This window comes from Scyliorhinus canicula, chromosome 13 (assembly GCF_902713615.1).
Source record: "Scyliorhinus canicula chromosome 13, sScyCan1.1, whole genome shotgun sequence".
Taxonomy (NCBI): Eukaryota; Metazoa; Chordata; class Chondrichthyes; order Carcharhiniformes; family Scyliorhinidae; genus Scyliorhinus; species Scyliorhinus canicula.
Genome location: NC_052158.1, coordinates 115,657,425 through 115,664,999, shown reverse-complemented (window position 1 = coordinate 115,664,999; position 7,575 = coordinate 115,657,425). Strand labels below are relative to the sequence as shown.

The 7,575-nt window shown below is 46.1% G+C and overlaps 1 long non-coding RNA gene across 1 annotated transcript; it reads left to right on the top strand.

The window, feature by feature from the left end:
• The first annotated feature begins 2,636 nt into the window (after positions 1–2,636).
• On the top strand, positions 2,637–3,955 carry LOC119976231. Its single transcript, XR_005462885.1, has 2 exons — positions 2,637–3,116; positions 3,685–3,955. It is a non-coding gene; the product is annotated as an uncharacterized LOC119976231 (long non-coding RNA).
• The last annotated feature ends 3,620 nt before the right edge of the window (positions 3,956–7,575 follow it).

The following is a 7,575-nucleotide window of genomic DNA, read 5'->3' as shown; positions in this document are numbered from 1 at the left end:
CGATCAGGGGCAGAGCATCATGCTGATGACACGCCAACACTGCTGCGGCAGAGTGCGGTGCATGACACGATAACGCCATTTTGGAGGAGTCGGACACTCGCAAACTGGCGTCAAACCGCCGCCGGCCCCAATTTGGCCGTCAGAATGGATTCTCCGCCCGATCGTCGATAACAATATTGGCGGCAGGCAACGGAGAATCCCACCCTCTATATTTACATTCTGCACTTCTTTTGCCATTTCCAAAACATAAACTAACAGTGTAGGAGCTGGCTATTCATCCAAATGAATCTATGTTGGTATTTATACTTCACATGGGCAGCACGGTGGCACAGTGGTTAGCGCTGCTGCCTCACAGCGCCAGGGTCCCGGGTTCAATTCTGGCCTCAGGTGACTGTCTGTGTGGAGTTTGCACTTTCTCCCTGTGTCTGCATGGGTTCTCTCCGAGTGCTCCTGTTTCCTCCCACAGTCCAAAGTTGTGCAGGTTAGGTGGGTTGGCCATGCTAATTTGCTCCTTAGTTTCCAAACGGTTAGGTGGGGTTATTGGGGTAGGGTGGAGGCGTGGGCTTAAGGAGGGTGTTCTTTCCAAGAGTCGATGCAGACCCGATGGGCTGAATGGCTTCCTTATGCACTGTAAATCCTATGATTCTATACTCCCATTCTATCAATATAATCTCAGCCAATCAGCATATCATTCTTTCCCTTTTATCACTACATTTTCTTGAACAGCATCACAGCTTTTTGCATCAAACATGCCACCATTCCACATTCTACCCATGGCCATTGAGAAGAAATGTTCTTTAGATTTATTTTGGATTCTTATATGAGTGAAAGCATTATTTTCCCATTGTTCGGACACCAATCCAGGCCCCAATTTTTGTCAGGACACTGGATGGGAAAACCCAAATAATTTTCAATTTGTCAAACCGAGGAAAGGATATTCCAGGACTGATGACTATGACCAATAGGTATCTTTTATGTTAAAATAAACTTGCATTTAAACACAGAATTATCCACATTAATATCAAAAAGTCATTTTACAACAAACAGCTAAACATTTCTGAAATGAAAGGAAAATATTTAACTCACTGTTTTCACCTGCCACTATATATATTCGAACTAAGCAACCCAATGCAGTTCAAAGACCACGCTCTAATAAAGTTGAAAATTATGGTTACTTGCTGTTCTCTGTGCAGACCTTTGGAAAGAGACCCTTTCAGGAACAACCTTAAAATTCTTCTGTCTTATCAGACTCAAATTCTATGGCAAAACTGCCAAAACTGCAGACAGACTTGGCTCTTTCCATTAATTACATCATCATTTTCCCACTAAGATGTCCCATGGCCTGCTCAGCTAGAACTACACACCAATCCTTCATAAATTACCAGCACTCCAGGGAGTCTCGTTTATATAAATAATATTCCATTAGCCATCTATATGTAAACAAGTAGATGGTTAGAATCAATTATTTCTTCACATTTATGACTCCTTAATCACAGCTTTAGCTGACCTATAGCCTTCAGGTATTTGAACCCAGGGGTTTTAATACCATTATTACAAATAAATACAAAATATATGATATAACAATATCTTAAGTTCATCACACCACTGACCTGATTTTACTGCGTCAAGATGCACTGCTCTGCCTGAAAGCTACTCCTTGGCCCATTGCCTGCTGATGTTTTTCCTTTCTGTTTTGTGTCAGAACTGTGGGAGGTAAAGAGATTAACAGTTTGAGATCAAAATAAAATAACAAACAAGTAACAAGATTAGCAGGAGTCTAGTGGTCCGTCACTTCCTGCTTGCATTGGGAAGCCACAGGTCATCGATTTTAGTAGAGGAATATGCACACTCACTGGAGATCCAATCATGCGTCCAACCTTCCTTTCTCTCTGGCAGCCTGGACCCTCAAGCACCCTGGTCTGCGCAGGCTCCAGCGCAGTGCAGGAGAAATACAGCCCCACCCCCTTATGACATGGGCCAGCTTGGGAACGCTCATTGAGGGTAGGCATTTAAAATATAGATTTAGATAGAAAACAACAAGCAACTAATTTAACAAGTGCTTTGAAGGTATGTAGACTTTTTAAACAGTTTTTTTGCTCCTTTTTTTAAACAAGCATTACTATTGTTGTTAATTCTTTTAAAATAATTTTTAATTTTATTTTTTATGATTAAAGGTGATTATATATGTGAACATAAGCTTAGTTATTTGTTTTAAATTTGTGAAACTATTTAAATCTGCACAAGATTATTATACAATTTTACATGTGGCATGCCTAAAATGTTTATTTGTTTTAATTTAGATTTTGGTCATAAGCACCCCAAGACTTATTGCTGTCCTTGTAACATCTGATTTTGTTTTTGATTAGTGTTTATAGAATCACTGCAGCTCAGAAAAAAGCCATTTGGCCCATAAAGTCTGCTCTAACACTCCACCCAGGCCCACGCCCCTGCCTTATCCCCATAACCCCACCTAAACTTTGGACACTAAGGAGCAATTTAGCTAACCTGCAACCCTTTGGACTGTGGGAGGAAACCGAAGCACCCGGAGGAAACGGCGGTGGCACAGTGGTTAGCACTGCTGCCTCACAGCACCAGGGACCCAGGTTCAATTCTGGCCTCGGGAGACTGGCTGTGTGGACTTTGTACGTTTGCCGTATATCTGCATGGGTTTCCTCCGGATGCTCTGGTTTCTTCCCACAGTCCAAAGCTGCGCAGGTTAGGTGGATTGGCCACGCTAAGGTGTCCCTTAGTGTCCATCAATGTACAGGTTGGGTTTCCGGGATTAGGGCGGGGAGTGGAACCTGTAGGGCACTCTTTCAGAGGGTCTGAACAGACTTGATAGGCTGAATGCCTCCTTCTGCACTGTACGGTTCTATTCCTGGGAAACCTATGCAGGCATGAGAAAAATGTACAAACACCACATAGTCACTCAAGGTCTGAATTGAACATTGGTTCCTGGTGTTGTGAGGCAATGATACTAACAAGTGTGCCACCGTGTTAAATATGTTTCTGCCTAGTTTCAATCAATTGTGTTATTCATTTATAAATCTCTCAATTAATTGATGTGTTCTGAAGTTTCAGTAAGACATTTGTAGAACGAAGGGATATCTCAGCAAGTCTGGCAGCATCTGTAGGGAGAGAAAAGAGCTAACGTTTTCGAGTCCAATGATTCTTTGTCAAAGCTAACAGACAGAGAGAGTGGGAAATATTTATACTGTGGAGTGAGAATGAAAGATGAGTCATAGCCACAGAAACCCAGGGAAACTTGGTGCTAATGGCCACAGACACCAAGGGGAAAGAGTGCTAATGTCAGTCCCCAGAGAGGACAAAAGATGTGAAAGGTCAAAGATCAGGGAAACTAACATCAGAGAATGAACTGTAAGTGTGGGGGGAGTTCCCCTCTGTGGGTGTGGGATCCCCTCCCCCCACACCTACAGTTCATTCTCTGATGTTAGTTTCCCTGATCTTTGACCTTTCACATCTTTTGTCCTCTCTGGGGACTGCTATTAACACTCTTTCCCCTTGGTTTCTGTGGCCATTAGCACCAAGTTTCCCTGGGTTTCTGTGGCTATGACTCATCTTTCATTCTCACTCCACAGTATAAATATTTCCCACTCTCTCTGTCTGTTAGCTTTGACAAAGAGTCATCGGACTCGAAACGTTAGCTCTTTTCTCTCCCTACAGATGCTGCCAGACTTGCTGAGATTTTCCAGCATTTTCCCTTTCATTTCAGATTCCAGCATCCGCAGTAATTTGCTTTTACTTTAGACATTTGTAGAAGCGTGTCAAGTTAATGTAAAACATTTATTAATGAAAATTATTTTATAAATACAAAACGTTGAAACCAGTCAACATTTAGCTTCACGTTTAACTTAATCAGCTGAACAATAACATAAAACTGCCTCGACGTTTCCAAATTTCTTGCAATAAAATATATTTTCTCACTTAAACACAATGATCCCATCTATTTGTAAAGGGGAGGGAGGAAAGAGGGGGGGGTAGAGGGGGGAAAGAGGGGGGAAGGGGGGAGGGAAGAGGAGGGAGGGAGGGAAGATGGGGGAAGGGAGGGTTTTGACAATTGTTAATTGACTAGCTCAACATCGGAAAGCAGCAGCTGCTGAAACACAGTGTCCTGGTACATATCTCCTTTGTCATCATTTCGGGATGTCCTTCGGCAGTGCACTCTTAGGTGTGGGTGATTTATTTGCTGCAATACCTGTTCGACAGATAGTTCACATTAGCTTACAGGAGGCTTGCATATATCAACTAAGGCATTAAACTTTGTTAAAGCATTTGAAGAAATCACTGATGCTTCTGAGGATGAACATTACATCAGGGAGACTCTTAAACAACTCAGCTTACAATACATTGCAAAATGCAAATGTCCTTTAGCTCTGAATCAGCTGGGACGACAGGTGTGCTATCATAAGTGTTCTTGAAGGAGTCAATAGCACCAGCATCAAAGCCATTATCAGCCAAATCAACTCCCCTGGGCCAACCATATGCTTCGATCTCAGAGTCCAGACTGCTAAAGCAAATCGTCTTCACCCAGCTGAAGGAAGAATCCCGCACAAGAGGAGGGATAAGGAAACTCTTCAAAGACACCCTGAAAGCTTATCTGAAGAAATGGAACATAGACACTAAGGGGCTATTTTACCATGGCCAATCCACCTAACCTCCACATCTTTGGACTGTGGGAGAAAACCGGAGCACCGGAGCAAACTCTTTTTACAAAAATAATTTTTATTGAAATTTTTACAAAATATAAACATCTTAACTCTATTAACAAACAACCGCGGTAACACCCCAAGAACAATACCCCCCCCCCCCAAGTTCAAGAGCAACTTCAAACAAAAGGAAAAAGAAAAAAAACAAAAGAGCACCCAAACAACAAAAGGGAAAGAGATAGCACCCGCCACATCCCACAGAGCCATGTCCACAGTTCTCCCTCCCCCCAATCCAAACCCCCCCCCCCCCCCCCCCCCCCCCGGGTTGCTGCTGCTGTCGGCCGCCTGAAAAACCCTTGTACTGATCCCCTCAGGGCAAATTTCCCAATTTAATGAACCCCGCCATATCAGAGATTCAGGCCTCCACGCTTGGGGGCCTCGCATCCTTCCACTGGAGCAAGATCCTCCGCCGGGCTACTAGGGACGCAAAGGCCAGAACACCGGCCTCTATCGCCTCCTGCACTCCCGGCTCCACTGCCACCCCAAAAATTGCGAGTCCCCAGCCTGGCTCGACCCTGGATCCCACAACCCTCGACACCGTTCTTGCTACCCCCTTCCAAAACTCCCCTAACACTGGGCACGCCCAAAACATATGGGCGTGGTTCGCTGGGCTCCCCAAGCACCTAGCACACCTGTCCTGGCCCCCGAAAAACCTACTCATCCTCGACCCAGTCATGTGGGCCCTATGCAGCACCTTGAACTGTATGAGGCTAAGCCTCACACAGGAAGAGGAGGAATTCACTCTCTCCAGGGCATCCACCAACGTCCCCTCCTCAATCTCCTCACCCAGCTCCTCTTCCCATTTACCCTTCAGTTCCTCCACCGAGGCCTCGTCTACCTCCTGCATTACCCAGTATATGTCCGAAATCCTCCATCCTCCAACCCAGACCCCCAAGAGCACCCTGTCCCGTACCCCACATGGGGGCAACAAGGGGAACCCCTCCATCTGTCGCCTGGCAAACGCCCTAACCTGCATGTACCGAAACATGTTCCCCGGGGGGAGCCCAAACTTCCCCTCTAACTCCCCCAAGATCGCGAACCTCCCCTCCACAAACAGGTCCCTCAACCTCCTAACCCCTGCCCTGTGCCAGCCCAGATGGCATTGATCCGCCATCAATGCTCCCTGGAACAAACCGATGGTTCCCCCGTATCGCGTCCTCCATCGAGCCCCCCATTTCTCCCCTGTGCCGTCTCCATTGCCCCCAAATCTTGAGAGTAGCCGCCACCACTGGGCTCGTGGTATACCTCGTTGGAGGGAGCGGCAACGGCGCCGTTACTAGCGCCTCCAAGCTCGTGCCCACACAAGACGCCGCCTCCATTCTCTTCCATGCTGTCCCCTCCTCGTCCATTACCCACTTACGCACCATCGCTGCGTTGGCAGCCCAATAGTACCCACAGAGGTTGGGCAACGCCAGCCCCCCCCATCCCTGGAACACTCTTCTCACCCTCGGAGTCCCATGTGCCCACACAAATCCCGTGATACTCCTGTTGACCCTCCTAAAAAGGGCCTTCGGGATAAGGATGGGAAGGCACTGAAACAGGAACAAAAACCTCGGGAGCACCGTCATCTTAACGGACTGCGTCCTCCCCACCAGTGACAGCGGTAACATATCCCACCTCTTAAACTCCTCCTCCATCTGCTCCACCAACCTTGTGAGGTTGAGCTTGTGCAGGGCCCCCCAACTCCCAGCCACCTGGACCCCTAGGTACCTGAAGCTCCTCCCTGCCTGCTTCAATGGGAGCCTACCAATCTCCTCCTCTTGATCCCCCGGATGCACCACAAACAACTCACTCTTGCCCAGGTTCAACTTGTACCCCGAGAAACCCCCAAATTCACTAAGAATCCTCATCACCTCCGGCATCCCCCCCCACCGGGTCCGCCACATACAGCAATAGGTCGTCCGCGTACAGCGACACTCGATGCTCCTCCCCACCCCGCACCAGGCCCCTCCAGTTCCCTGACTCCCTCAGTGCCATGGCCAGGGACCACCGGAGCAAACTCACACAGACACGGGGAGAACATGCAAACTCCATACAGACAGTGACCCAGTGTGGAATTGCCAGGCCGGAATTGAACCCAGGTCCCTGATTCAGTGCTAATCACTGTGCAACCATGCTGCCCACAGGACCACTAATTAGTTATAACAACCAGTAAAACATTTCTTAAACATGAAATGTTGTATTATTATACAATGCTCCTTTACTCCCCCTTAGCTTAACTGTTTCACACAGTTTTAAGGATTACCATGGATGGCAAAGTGCATCTTGATCTTCAATGATCCCATTGACTCAAAAGTCCTTTTTTAAGCACAGAAGATGACTGTGTTCAAAAACACGCACCACTCTGAACACAAGTTAGTGTCTATGGATTTCTCTTCAGAATCCCCCCAGATGATTATCACCTGAGAATTTCAAAGCTCTTCTCTCAAAATCACGCTTTGAGATCTTCTCTCAGAATAATGTTTTCCCTTGGAGATTTGCATTCTGAAATCCAGTCGAGGTTTTAAAAATGCCACTTTTAAAAATGCCACTACATTTTTAATAGCGAATCTAGGCCACGATTTTACACCAACCCTGATAGGATTTATTTGTCTTGAATGCTGCACAAACTGCTCACAATTACTTCAACTCTCAATTCCCAGACTGTGTAAAAAAGACTTCAAAGATTTCATCCACCTCTGAAGTCTGCTGTCCCACGTTAAATTTAATAATTGTGATTGTCTCCTTAACTCAGAATACTTTGTTTACTCTTCCTCGAATTCTTCTGAACAATACTTTTGTCTCTTAACTTAATTCTACTTAACTCCAGGCCACTTAGGCACTTCTTTTTCCTTAACTGGCTGGACTT